Source organism: Hemiscyllium ocellatum, chromosome 11, assembly GCF_020745735.1.
Source record: "Hemiscyllium ocellatum isolate sHemOce1 chromosome 11, sHemOce1.pat.X.cur, whole genome shotgun sequence".
In the NCBI taxonomy this organism is placed as follows: Eukaryota; Metazoa; Chordata; class Chondrichthyes; order Orectolobiformes; family Hemiscylliidae; genus Hemiscyllium; species Hemiscyllium ocellatum.
Window position 1 is genome coordinate 9,687,207 of NC_083411.1, and position 15,847 is coordinate 9,703,053.

Sequence of the window (15,847 nt, forward strand, 5' to 3'; positions counted from 1 at the left end):
AGAAATATTGGCAACAAAAGCAGAAATTGCTGGAAAGGCTCAGCAGGTCTGGCAGCATCAGCAGAGATAAATCAGAGTTAACATTTTGGGTCAGAACTGGTGGTAGCTAGGAAAATGTCAGTTTACTGTATATGCAGAAGATAGGGTGGGGGTGGGGGAAGGGGGTAAGGAGTAAACAATAGGTGGGGATAGAGCTTAAAGAGAGAGAAGAGCAGTTGGACATACAGAAATACTGGCCTAGGAGGCAGTCCAGAAATGTTAATAATAGTTTCAGGGTGTGGAGAGATTGTCTTATAATGAGAGTTTGAATTTGTTGGGCCTGTGCTCATTTCATTGCCCTAGAGGCGGTGGCCCAGTGGTATATTCACTGGACTGTTAATCTGGAGACCTGGGTAAAGTTCTGGGGACCAGGGTTCGAATCCCACCATAACAGATGATGGAATTCAAATCCAATTAAAATCTGGAATTAACGAGTCTAATGAAGACCATGAGCTGATTGTTCGGGGAAAAACCCATCTGGTTCACTAATGCCCTTCGGGGGAAGGAAACTGCTGTCCTGTCCTGGTCTGGCCTACACTGTGACTCCAGACCCACAGCAATGGGGTTGATTCTTAACTGCCCTTTGGGCAATAAATGCTGGCATCATGAATTAACAAAAAAAGCCTTCCTTAATCAGCATGCTAAAGCTAAAGGTCACCGCCAAGATCGTATGAAATTAGTACCATAATCAACAGCAGTAAAATGATAACAGATTTTGACATAGTCTTAGTAACCCTTTCCATTCATCATATGAGCAATACTTGCAAAAAAAAATTGCATTCAAAAGTGTTATGCTAATAATTGACTTCAACGGCATGATTCTGAGAGTGGAGGAATAAGTCATAGTCATCTTTTCATACTTGCAAAGCTTGTATATTATTGTTTTTTTTTAGAGAAGCATTTCCCACAGCTTTTCATATTGCCAAAGGAATTATGAGATCAAGTGTCCGTCAACCCGACCCAAGAACTAATTGAATAGTCATCAATATGGAGAAATTTTAAACAGAAACTCCCAAGGTGAAATTTCACTCCATTGTTGAAACCAATCGACTATAATTATATTTTCTTTTTATTTACTACAATGTTCAAAATAAAAATCAACACAGCTTCTTGAAAAGTTCCCAGGTGGTGTTAAAAGCCATGTTAACATTCTTGTACATTATTCATCTCCAAGATGGCATAAAAGTGTAATGGAGAATTAATATTTTATGAGTTCTGGTAATTGCTTGATATGTCAAATTAGGATCTGAGTCAAAGGTTAAAAGCATACCCAACGTACACACAGACTCCCAATTTTCAAACCGTATACCTCACTTATGTATTGCAATCGATGGTAAGGCAAACATTTCTCCTGTAAGCAATAAACATTGTAAGAGGTTATTTATTACCATTCAACCAGGTCCGGTTTGTTTAGCTTCACTGAATATTTTGTTCTTTGTACACAATCAATTGGTAAAATGTTTTAACAGAGTAGTTGATGTTTTATTCAACACTTGAAATCCACCGACATTCATGGTTTGAATGCTACTGTGATTATTGCTGTTTCAGACAAATAAAACAATATTGGTTGGTGGATGCATGAATAGCAAAATGGACTGAATTTTCCCAACCCCTAATGGATGGTGAGTGAGTTGGGAAAAGGTGTCAGATCGCAAAAATAAATTCTTGACATCAAGGAAACTGGTCCAATTTTGCATCAAGGGGGACTATCGCTAGTGATGAGTAAGATGACTATTTGCATGTATCAGTTTCTCATTATCATCTTTCTCACCTCACAGTTTGCTGTTTTTCCAGGTACGGGATGCAGTGTGACAGCTTCCAACAGAATGGGTAACTAATGGCTTCAGTTCACCTTTTGTTCCTCCCAGTGATTCAGCTTGGCCAGCAGTCACTAATACCTCAGGGGGCGTTCTGTGGGATTTGAGGATTGTCGGATCAGCCACGATTTCAATGAATGGCGGAGCAGACTCGATGGGCTGAATGGCCTACTTGTCAGGCAATCAATCCATGTAGTATTTTGTAAATTCCACTTTGGAAATAGAACCAGTCTGACTCAAGATTGGATACAGACAGACTCTAACCTCACACCTTTAAGGCATTGTCTGAGTTAAGATATCACCTTTTGTTATAAAACCTTAAGTTATCTCGAGAAGATGAATTAAAAGAAGTTCTGGGATTTACATATTAATGAACCGAAACCTGAATTCTGAAAAATGAAAGGCTTAACAATTCAGTTTTGTTCAATATATCACTCTGTGACACTGTAATTGTTGCTATAAATTCTGTGTCCTATGATCTTATACTCCATAGACACCTGATAAAGGAGCAGCGCTTCGAAAGCTAGTGTTTCCAAATAAACAAAATCTGGTGTTATGTGATTTTATGTAACTTTATCCACCCTAGTCCAATACCAGTTCCTCACAACATGGCTACTTGTCATAAAATCATAGACTTTTACAGCACAGAAGGAGGCTATTCAACCAATTACATTTATATCAGCTACCAGCTAGTCCCACTCTCTAGCATTAACTCCATAGCCCTCTAACTTAATCATTTTCAAATATACCTTGAGATCTCTATTGAAATCTCCAATGGAATCTGCCTCCACCACTCTCCCAGTCAGCATATTCCAAATCCTAACAACTCTCTCATCTCACTCCTAGCTCTCTTGCTGACCATCTTGAAATTGTGACCTTGAGTTACTGACGTACTTCTGTTGCTCTGTCACATGATTTTATGGAGATTGGAATCTGTAAAGCACAGAGCATACTATCCATTAAAGTTGCCTTTGGATAAGCAAGAGCCTTGTCACATCACCATAGCACATCTCTAACCCCTTCGAACCTAGTTCTCCACTCCAAGGCTGCACTTTGGAGCACACCAATGTTGTTCAGTAAAATACTGTTACTAGGCCATTTGCATTTTGTCAGGGTCAGTCACTCACCTCACATATCAGAGTGAGATCCATCTTTGCTCACTTTCTTTACCGTTGCACAGTCTGTGACTGTTTGGAAGCTCACAGCATTTCTGACTTGTTGTACCTGGTTGCACTTTCCCACCTCATTCAGAGCTGACAGGCTCATAGTAATTATAACATGGCCTTTAATGCCAGGCAGGTTGTCATGGTTGCAAGCTGTGATGAGTCAAAAGGACAGAAATGTTGCTGCAGGGCATTGCACTACTTTAATGTCACACCTACAGATGTGCTAGCAAACTACGCAGCAAATAAACTGCACGTGGTTCAACCAAGTGGTCATGCTTCACAGGACTCAGTGAAGGATGTTGCCAGGGTTGGAGGATCTGAGCTACAGGGAGAGGCTGAATAGGCTGAGGCTGTTTTCCATGGAGTGTCGGAGGCTGAGGGGTGACCTTATAGAGGTTTACAAAATTATTAGTGGCATGGATAGGATAAATAGGCAAAGTCTTTTCCCTGGGGTCGGGGAGTCCAGAATTAGAGGGCATAGGTTTAGGGTGAGAGGGGAAAGATATAAAAGAGACCTAAGGGGCAACTTTTTCACACAGAGGCTGGTATGTGTATGGAATGAGCTGCCAGAGGATGTGGTGGAGGCTGGTACAATTGCAACATTTAAGAGGTATTTGGATGGGTATATGAATAGGAAAGATTTGGAGGGATATGGGCTAGGTGCTGGCAGGTGGGACTAGATTGGGTTGGGATATCTGGTCGGCATGGAAGGGTTGGACCGAAGGGTCTGTTTCCATGCTGTATATCTCTATGACTCTATAAGTCCTTGGGGACCGCCGTCATTCAGGGGAGTCCGCGACAGCCAGTCAACGACAGTGCCTGATCTCTGTGCAGCAGCATGAACATGAACAGTCAGCCACTCAGACAGGTCAGGGTCTGTGTTCTTTATGACTATTCTTCCAGGATTGGGCCACAATTACTTCCACAGGTTCAGTGTGACCATGTGAATGTTGGAGATGAGATGAAGACTGAAATGAAGGGAAAACTAAAAATGCTGGGAATCACAGTAGGTCAGGCAACATCCATGGAGAGAAAGCAAGCTAACATTTTGAGTCTAGATGACTCTTTGTCAGAGCTGACATGATGTACAAGCAGTCATTGAAAAGTAAGATTCAGGTGAACTGATGTGTAGAAGTTGTGCATTCAGATGAAGTTCTGCTTGGCAACAAGAAGTTCATTGAGTTATGGATTAGTGACCAGTTACCATATGTATTTGTGAACACTGGTGTGATTGTTTCTTAGTTTACTGAAGAGTTTTGGGCTGGGAACAAGCTATACAGAAGTGAACAGATCCCTACTAGCAAAAGGAGTTGTGTCATTCTGTTCTCTGGAATCAATTCTTAAGTAAGTGGTAATGGCTTGTTCGGAAAGGCAAAACATAATCTATCAAAGTCAGTGCGGTTTTATGAAGGGTAATTTACTAGACACCTTTGAGAATGTAACAAGCAAAGTAGATAATGGGGATTATATAGCTGTACAATATCTGTATTTCCAGAAGCCATTTGATAAAGTGCTGTATAGAATGCTTAATACACAAGTAAGATAAGACAGGATTAGATATAATACACTACATTACAGAGTGGCTAACCAATGGAAAGCAGAGAGTTGGGATAAATGGGTCATTTTCTGTTTGGCAAGCTAACAGTCAGTTGGACAACATACCTGAACACAGTTAGAGGTGTATAACAGGATTTAGGCACTATGAGAGCTCCAGGATTCTTGATATAGACTTATAAGACATAGTACAGATGCTCAGAGATAGCGTGTACTTTGATGGAACGGGATCCTTTATGGTTGATGAACTCTGCTGGGTTATTATATGACTCTCTTCTTTCGATGAGTGTACTGCCTTTCATGGCCTGCCCTAGTAATAGGCTTGGGGGAGGCCAGTGTACTGGCAAAGCCTCACGTCTGGTCTGCACCATTGACCTTGCCATGGGGAAACAAGATGAAGCAGTGTGATCTGATACAACATACATCAATAACAGCCTCAATATATTTGTGTGTCAAGAGCTGTGAGCCCCCAAATAGATCATTACATATGAATATATGCAGCTATCATCTTGATGGTCACTAGGATGGGATGGCAACTCACTCCTTCAGGTCAAAGGTCCCACTGTAGCCATTAGCATCATATTACCACAGTGCTCCAGGTCAGCTGCAGTCTGTGCCAACACTGTGCCTCCTTCACCTTAATGCAATGATATCAAGGTTGTTAGACTCTGAGTCTCCTCTATTGCCTTTGCATCATGTGGAAACTGCTGGTCATCTACTGGAAGTTGATGCTGGTCCTGGGTTTGTTGGCATGGCTGTTGCTCGTCCATTTTTCTGTATTTCCATTGCACCAGCCTAACAGAGATGGTAAACCCTGTTACAGCTCGATCTACGGGTGTTGCTTCCAATGAACCTCTGTGGGGAGTATAAAAATTGGATGTTAATATTTGCAGATAGTTACAAATAGGCCCCTCACTACCCCCCGGCAAGATTCTTATCTTGCTGTTTGACACTTGGTTAGAGATTGGAAGGAATGGGCTTAGCACAGGAACAGGCCCTTTGGCCCACGATATTGTGCTGAACATGATGCTGAAAGTAAACTAATCCCTTCTGCTTGCCTTGGTCAACATCTCTCCATTCCTTGCATATTCATGTGCTTATTGAAAAGTCCCTGAAATGCCCCTATTCTATCTATCTCAAATACCACCCCTGGCAGCGGGCTCCAGACGCCTACCACCCTCTGTGTAAAAAGCTTGCCCCTCACATCTCCTTTCAATTTTCCCCCTCTCACCTTAAATGCATGGACCCAGTCCTAGAATGTTCAATATTGAAAATCTCATCACAGCTGGTCTCAACCAATCTTTTCAACTTACTTTCGAATGCACACATTGTTCAGAGAAAATTCCACACCTTGTCTTCTTTAAATGAAAAACGAACAGGGATGTATGAAAGGGACCAGATGATTCAGCTCCTCAACTCTGACTGCTATTCCATGAGGCAAAAGTGAGGACTGCAGATTAGAGTCGGAAGTAGGGTGTTTTTCCAGCACCACACTCTCGACTGCCATTCCATAAGCTGATAGCTGATATGTAACTGAATTCCATTTACCCATCTTGATTCCATAATCCTTTATGTTTTTGGCCAGGCAGATTCTAACAACCTCAGGGTTGAATTTCAACTGATCTACAACTACAACCCAGCCAAACCTCAACAGATTTTGAGGGGAGTGAGTTCTACTACTCTTTATCGAAATGCAGCATGTCTTGACATCCCCCTGATGTTGCAGGTCTGAGATCGATATAAGTTCAGGCACATTACTGTATAATGAAACAGGGATGCTGAAAACTGATGGTGGTTTGACAGTAACTGCAGAGAAAGTGGGTGAAGGCTGGCAAACCGGCACAAGTCAACCTTAGTGGGAAATTCTAGTACATGGATGAACAGGATTTCCATCTCATTTATGTCAGTGTTGCTTTGTCAGAGCAGGAGTAGCATCAAAGGAAATTGCTTGTGCAAAAAACTTCCCTTATCATAAGCTCAGGCTGTCTCCACAAACTCTAACCAAGAGACTTGCATTTCCATAGTGCCATCCATGATAACAGAATGGCTCAAAGTACTTTATAGCAAGCCTGCATTTATTGTGGCCATATACCATTGCAAAGTTGGAAGAAATGGGTCATTTTTTGTTTGGCAAGATAGACAGTCAATTGGACAACATACCAGAATACAGTTAGAGAGGTATTATATCATTGCAAAGTGGTATAATGCTAACTGCTCATCTGTGTTTTCGACCATCAGCCCATAAGATACAGGAGAAGAATTAGGCGATTCACCCCACTGAATCTGTTCTGCTGTTCAATTACATCATTCCTACTTTGAAAATAGAATCAATCTGACTCAAGACTGGGATACAGACAGACTCTAACCTCACACCATTAAGACATTGTCTGAGCTGAGATGTCACTTTTTTTAAATAAAACTTTAAGTTATCTCGGGAATGTGACTTGAAAGAAGTTCTGGGATTTACATATTAATGAATTAAAACCTGCAACCCATTCTAAGTGATTAAAGACTTATCGGCAATCTAGGTTTGTTCAATATATCGCATCAATTGTATGACACTTTGACCTTTTACCATAAATTCTGTGTCCTATGATCTTGCTCCACTAGCTACCTGAAAAAGGAGCAGTGCTCTGAAAGCTTGTACTTGCAAATACTACTGTTGGTCTATAACCTGGTGTTCTGTTATTTTTAAATTTGTCTACCTCAGTCCAACACTGGCACCTCTACATCACAATTACATCATGGCTGATTTGATAATCCTCAACTCCATTTTCCTGCCTTCATCCCCATAACCCTCAATTCCCTCACTGATTAAAAATCTGTCTATCTCAACTTTGAATACACTTACTGACTCAGCCTCACCTGCCCTCCGCGGTTTCCAGTTACAGGTACTTCCCAGGGTTTGCAGCCTACTCCATGCATTTCCATAGATACCCAGTTCTGGCACCCACTCTATCCAGCCAAAACCTCACCAATTGTGGGTCTGACAAACATTGGACCATCCATCACCAACACTCACAACATGTACTCCCCAAAAACTGCTGGGTGCCTTTCCTGTGTACCCCCTTGATGGCTGGTAGGCAGAGACCTTCTCTGCTGGGGTCAGGAAACTCCAATTCACCTGCACTGTCCCTGACCACTGCCCCGCACCTTCCCCTGAACCCGAGACCCCCGTCTCTTCTCCAATGTCTTATCCTGCAGCGGCACTGTGCACATGCAGGTGCTGATGTCATGATGCATGGAATGTGTTGACGGCAGCGATCCATGTGCAGAGGTTTCTTACTGACATCATAACTTCATAGAATCCCTATAGTGTGGAAGCAGGCCATTCAGCCCATCAGGTTTACACCAGTCCTCTGAAGAGCATCCCACCCCACCCAGACTACCCCCCTGCCCTATCCCTGCAATCTTCCATTTCCCATGGGTAATCTGTCTACCCGTCCCTGGACACTATGGTACAATTCAGCATGGCCAATCCACCTGACCTGCACATCTTTGGCTATGTGAGGAAACCGGAACACCCGGAGGAACTTCATGGAGACACGTGGAGAATGTGCAAACTCCATACCATAGCCTGAGGCTGGACTCAAACCCAGGTTACTGGAGCTGTGAGGTAGCAGTGCTAACCACTAAATCATCAAGTAAAAAATGAGGTCTGCAGATGCTGGAGATCACAGCTGAAAATACCATTCCTGATGAAGGGCTTATGCTCGAAACGTCGAATTCTCTATTCCTGAGATGCTGCCTGGCCTGCTGTGCTTTGACCAGCAACACATTTTCAGCACTAAATCATCATACTGACATCACAAGCTTTAAAGAAACGTTTTAAAAGGGGAAAGTGAGATTTAAGAAGTTAATTCCAGAACTTGGTGCCAATGTAGCTGAAGCCACTGTAATCTCTAGCAGAGCTCTTAAAATTGTAGATTTGCTAAAGGCCAGAATTGGAGGAGCACAGACATTTGGAAGAATTGCAAGCAATGAATTTTGAAGCAAACTCACTGCTGTTCAAATGAATGTGTGGCAACATCATTTGCACAGTGACAGTTCTATTTAATGCTAAAGGCATGATATCGTTACCAGTGAACCCCGCTCCTGAACACCTTCCTCATGCTGCCCTTGCTCTGTTCCATGATTATTGACAGCCTACAGACAGGCTGAGAGCTCCATAATTAATTACCATTATAAGTGCCATCACTCAAAGCTGTTCCCTGGAACACATTTGTACAGGTTACAGATTTGCAAGTCTCTCTAATTATGAGTTGCAATTTGACAAGCTAAGCATTGGAACAACTCTAATTTCAAACCAACCAATGTCATAGAAAGGATTTGTATTTGTCAATCCATCTGATGAGGGATGAGGCTGGGGGATAGTCGAGGGGAGGGGGGTGGGGGTGTGTGTGCCGAAAGGAGGAGAAGGGGAGATGGACAACTCTCCAATCCATATTCTTTTTCTCTGACTGTAGTCAACACTGCAAGCAGGAGCTTACAATTCGCAACAAGAGGCTGGAAAGTGCATTTTTCTTTCTTCCTTATGAAAGGTTCTCATGGGGCAATATTGAGGGAAAGGAAACTAAGTACTCCCTGGCATCCTGACCAATACCTACTCCTCAATCAAACTCACCAAAACAGATTTTGCAACCTGCAATTTGACAGCTGTGTTTTCTACATTGCAATCGTGGCTACACTTTACAAATTGCTTCATTGGTTGTGATGTGCTTTGGGACATTGTGAGATGTTGAAAGATGCAAGTGTGTAGAAATCTTCCCATCTTTCTAACACAGCACTGAAACATGCATGGCTTATCAATTTGTCTCCTTTAAATTGAATGACATATGTCTCTCCCTGTCTCATTCATAGCTGGATGCACTGTTCTGACTTTGTCACTAACCATATGACGATGCAAAAGATTTTTGTCGGAATCTATAGTGATAATTACCAAAACTCAAGGTTCGTTGTTTACCCTGCAGCTACATAATGAAAGTGGCCTCCCTTTCCAATTTAAAGTTAGATTAGCATAATTGGTTTTGAAATTATCAAAATTTAAATGTGAACTTAGAACATTGTAAATGAATTTCAAGATGCTTTTATGTACAAAATAGTTAACTGATTCCTTTAAATAACCTCTTCAAAAAGTGTTTTTAATTTGAAATGTATAAATAGGGGTAACTGCTTAAAAGATTGTTACTGAAATGCTAATAATTCAATTAGATTCTTTCCTTCACAAGACAAAATCAAATATTGTGCTGCATAGTACAAGCTGTATTCATTATTCAATCACTGAATGAAAGACTTTCAGCATCTGTTCATCAATTTGTTGCTCGGAATGTTACAAAGCAGATCTTTTTTTATGTAACAGGATATTGAGTTGCACCAAAAGTTTATCAATCAGTAGTTCAGTAACACAAATTAGATGCAGACTGAGCAGTTGTTTCAATCCCTTATCTGAGCTACAGTGGACATTTTTTGGGAGGTTGGAAGACATGCTATAATTAGTCTCAACAATCTAGAGTTATTAGACTTCACCTAAGGTTCTCACTTACACAATAATTATCCAATAATTAACACATGCTGGAAAACTCAGCAGGTCTGACAGCATGCATGGGGAGGGAAACAGAGCTAACATTTCGACTCTGCAATAATTCTTCTTCAGAACTGCTGCAGACCTGCTGAGTTTCTGTAAAAACGGAAAGAACTATGGATGCTATAAATCAGGAACGAAAAGAAAAGTTGCTGGGAAGGCTCAGCAGGTCTGGCAGCTTCTATGCAGAAAAGTCCGAGTTAATGTTTTAGGTCCGGTGACCCTACCTCAGAACAGGAAGGGTCACCAGAACTTAAATGTTAACTCAGATTTCTCTGCATAGGTGCCTCAAACCTGCTGAGCTTTTCCAGCAACTACTGTTGTTGCTGTTGAGTCGCTGTGTTTGTTTCAGGTTTTCAGAAACTGCAGTTTTTTGCCATCATTTATTGTTGCTCTGTTGGCTACACATATTGGACTACACCCCTGTATAATTAGCTATCATTCTGCTTTACTTCCTTTTCCTTCACTTCTTCCATGAAGCACTTATATGCACAATGTTTTTTTTAGTTATTCGTGAAATGGCTGTTGCAAAAGGAGTTCCAGGATTTCGATGCAGTGACACTGATAGAACTGTGATACAGTTGTAAGTCAGAATAGTGAGTGGCTTGAGGGGTGGATGATAGTGTTTGCTTCCCTTGGTTTTCTAAGTGGTAGTGTTCACTGGTTGGGACGATGTTGCCAGAGGAACATTGGTGTGTTGTGGCAATCCTGTAGATGATATTTACTGCAGTTACTGTACCTGACTGGTGAATGGAGTAGATGTTGAAGATTGGCAGATGTGGTGCCAATCAAGTGGACAGATTTGTTTTGGAATGTTTCAAGCTTCTTAATTATTGTTGGGCCAGCACTCATTCAGGCAAGTGGGAGTATTCTATCACATTCTTGATTTTGAATCAGAATCTCAACACTGCAGAAAGAGTGCCATCAAATATGCACTAACCCTCCAAAGGTATTCTCACCCAGCCTATCCCCATAACCCACTCCATTTCACATGGCTCATCCGCCTGACCTGCACACAGGAGGAAACCGGAGCACTCGGAGGAACCCCCTCAGAAACAGGGAGAACATGCCAGCTCCACACAGACAGTCTCCTGAGACTGAAATCAGATCTAGGTCCCCGGCACTGTGAGGCAGCAGTGCTAGCCACTGAGCTACTCTGCTGCTCTTGTGCCTCAGAAACGGTGGACTGACTTTATGCAGCCTAGAGCTGAGTTGCTTTAACAGAACTTACAGCTATAGATCTGTTGGTGCAGCCACAACACTTACACGGTCAGTCCAGTTCAATTTCTGGTTAATAGTCACCCTCAGGTTGTTGATAGTGGTAGATCAGTGATGATAATGTCATTGAACGTCAAGAAATGATGGTTAGCTTCTCTCTTGTTGGAAATAGTTCTTGCTTAATACTTGTGTGGTATGAACGCTACTTGGCACTTATCATTCCAATCCAGGTCTTGCCACATGGCAGCACACACAACTTCTGTATCTGAGGAGTCACAAAATGGTGCTGAACGTTGTGCAATCATCAGTGAACATCCCCACTGCTGATCTTATAATGGAGGGAAAGTCATTGACGAACTTGCACAGATGGTTGGGTCTTGGATACTACCCTGAGGAACACCTGCAGTTGAGCCTCAAGGGTTAGGATGACTTAAATAGCAGTTATAACCATCTTTCTTTGTGCCAAGCCAAATGTGTCATGTTGTATATTGATCATTTCAAAATACAAATAGAGTGAAATTTTGCTCTCAATGCCTTTATTGCTCTTTGAGAATTAAAGAAACATCTGAAGAGATATTTTCAAGATATGGTTGCCTCTTCCACAACGTAGAAATCTTGGAACGTTATTTGCTCCACAGGTGCTTCAGATTGGATAAAGTGGAACTATTGAGGCAGGTAGATCTTCCATTTCCAAAGAAAGACAGACTTCTATAACTGTATATTTTTTCCACTTATCCCAGCTAAACTCAGAAAATGATTGTAGTAAAAGTGATGCAATAGAAGCAAGTATTTTGGCTTCCTTATGTCCCAGCTGAATGTCACTTATCTCTCCAAACAGCCTAACAAATACAATTGTAACTCCGCCAATGACAAAGAACCCGACTTGCCAGTATCCCACTGATCACAGTGTACATATGTCAGTCCTGAGATGTGAGGGAGAGATTGAGCCTCAAATAACTTGAGAAAGGCAACAGCATCATATCATCAATTCTCTAACCTGTGGACTTTTCATGTGGAGTCACTCACTGAGTTTACACACGTCACTTGTCACTGTGCAAGTAACAAGCTCTTCACCTGCACTTGGATCAGGGTCAGGGTGATGATTATTTCAGTGGAGTGACAACTTGTTTGACTTGTTGAAATGTCCTGTGAATTCATGGGATTGACCAGTTGCCCCATATATTGTTCCAAGGTCTCTTCTCACGATTGCTTATGTTGAGAAAGACCGGGAGTGGCCTCAGAGTAAACCCTGATTATACCAAGATTGTCAATTCACAAGAAGAGACTGTTTTTTTTAAAGTAAAACCATCCAGAGGCCCAGATAAAGAAGTCTCCTTCAATTATTTACCATACATCTAATACATCAAACAATCCCTCAGTTAGGATAACTCCTGTGCAAGACACAATCATGTCCTTCTCACAGCTAACAAGCATTCTACCTTAACACACTTTGGCATACAATAGGATCATATTGTATGGAAACTGACCCTTCAGTCCAATCAGCGCATGCTGAACATAATTCCAAACTGAACCAGTCTCATCTGCCTTCTCTTGGCCCATATCCCTCCAAACCTTTCCTATATGGATTTATCCACATATCTTTTAAACATTATACCTCTACCCACATCCATCACTTCCTCAGGAAGTTCATTCCACATTTGAACCACCCTCTGTGTAAAACATTTGCCCCTCATGGTTATTTTAAATCTTTCTCCTCTTCTGTTAAAAATGTGCCCCCTCATATTGAAATCCCCCATCCTAGGGAAAAAGATAGCTACCATTAACTCTATTCATTATTTTATAAACTCCTATAAGGTCGCCTTTCAACTTCCTACTCTCCAGCGAAAAACATCCCAGCTTATCCAGCCTTTCTGTATAACTCAAACCTTCCATATCCGGCAACATCCTGGTGAATCTTTTCTGAACTCTGTCCAGCTTAATAATATCCTTCCTATAACAGGGCAACCAGAATGGGACACAGCACTCCAGAAGAGACCTCACTCATGTCCTGTAGAAATTCAATGTGGGAAGGAACAGCACTCCAAAAGCTTGTGATTTCAAATAAACCTGTTGGACTATAACCTGATGTTATGTGACTTCTAACTTTGTTGCAAAATACTGCATATCAGTGACTAACTAGTAACTCAGTCACCACTCAGTTATCAGGTTGTCGGGACATGTCCTGTTACTGAGATTTGAGCCTTTACAGCTGACACTGCAGTGTAGTACTACTGGCCTATTCCACTGTCAGTCATTATCCAATGGCCCTTTCAGAAGAATATAAATTATTCCACAAAGCAATTTAGTGGAATATATGTGGAGTTCTTTCTGGTCTCTGATATTTAGTCTTCAACTGAGATCACATCAACAGATACTCTGCTCGTTATCATGATGCTATCTGGCGGAACTTGCTGTGTACAATTTTAGATTAGATTAGATTAAATACAGTGTGGAAACAGGCCCTTCAGCCCATCAAGTCCACACTGACCCGCCAAAAAGCAACCCACCCAGACCCATTCCCCTACATTTACCCTTTCACCTAACACTATGGGCGATTTAGCATGGCCAATTCACCTAACCTGCACGTCTTTGGACTGTGGGAGGAAACCGAAGCACCCGGAGGAAACCCACGCAGATGTGACAACATTACTGCACTTCTAAAGTATGCACTTGACTTGCCTTGAGGTTCTGAAAGATGCACAATCCTCTTTCTTCTTTCCTTCATGTCTAACAACACCAACATTTACAAGTAATAGGAAGGAGTGAGCTTACTGAAACTCTGCTTACAAACACCAAGTGCAGCAAATTCTCTTGGCCCAACTCAACAGCAAAAAGCAAAGTCATTTACACACAAAGTTATAAATTCTATTTCCGCCTTGAAAGCTTGAAACTAGGTCAGTGCTCTATCCACAAGAGCCAATGGAAACTTTCCCTCCACAACATGGTTATTTCAGATGAATAAAACAAGTTCTAAGACCATTCCGAGTTAATGTCTTCAACAGAAATATTTATTTTATCTCTGAAGAGATCTTGTTTCCTGACGTAGACCATTTTCTTCATCCCTTAACTCGAACGTCTTTATGTAAGAATTGAAAACCCACTATCCAGCTTGCTGCTTATATCCCAAAAGTTAAGGTACATCTGAATCTGAAATGTTAAACTTTGACAGTTAGCTGCTATTAACTCATTGTCATCTTTCAACAATTTCCATTCTGAACCTAAAGTGGAAATAGAACATTTGTTATTTCAGCCCCAGATATAGATAAACATCATAACCAATTGATTCTCCACTATTGTTAGTTTCAGGTGTGTGTTTTAATCAAATGCACTTCCTCATTGACAATCTTTCTGACCCATGACAAGTAGATGTGAGCTGCTCATTGGATTAGCAAGAACATGTACAGATATTTGTCTTTTGTGTCGACATCAACAAATTTAAATTGGAAACTGATGAGGGAAGTAAAGAAAAATCAGAAAGAATTGCATTAATGACCCATCATATTCAGTTCGACTTGACTCATCAGAAAAGAATAGCAGATAGGGCATCAATCAGGGATCCAATGTGGAAATTGCCTGCATTGTGTTATTGTCCACATCTGATTCCATTTCCTTATCATGGAGTCATAGAGCTGTACAACATGGAATCAGACCCTTCAGTCTAACTCGTCCATGCTGATCAGATATCCTAGATTCATCCGGTCCCATTTTCCAGCATTTGGCCCATATGCCTCTAAACCCTTCCTATTCATGTATCTATCCAGATGCCTTTTAAATATTGTAATTGTACCGGCCTCCGCCATTTCCTCTGGCAGCTCATTCTATTCATGCACCACCGTCTGCATGAAAACGTTGCCCCTTAGGCTATATCTTTTCCCTCTCTCCTTAAACCTGTGCCCTTTAGTTTTGGACTCCCCTACCCTGGGGAAAAGACCATGACTATTTACCCTATCCAGGCCCCTCATTATTTTATAAACCTCTAAATGTCACCCCTGAGTCTCCAGAGAAACAACCCCAGTTAATCAGCCTCTCTCTATAGTTCACACCCTCCAACCCCTGGTGTTATGGGTTAGGCCAGACCACTCAAAACATTCTTAAGCAGGCAGTTGTTGAGTAGCTTCTATTCTCACCAACCACCCCACAAAGATATATCATTATAACATCTTCAGAATGAAAATAGTGGAGCTTAATTCATCTCAATTGTAGCTAAGATCATGAGGCATAAGCCACAGGCAAAAAGATTTCTCTTAGTCCTACTTCAGATGTGTCACACTATTGATCTGTATCCTTACCAATGTCAAAGCATATTGGTGAGGCTGCTTCAGAGATGTCTCCTTGACCTTATCCAGATACTTCTCATGGTCACTGATGAATTCTTGTTCTTTCTTCAGTAGCTTACAGAGAAGGACATTTCATGCCAAAAGCTTCAAACTAAGTTGATGCAGGCAGGGTCCAATAAAACTTGGATTATTTTT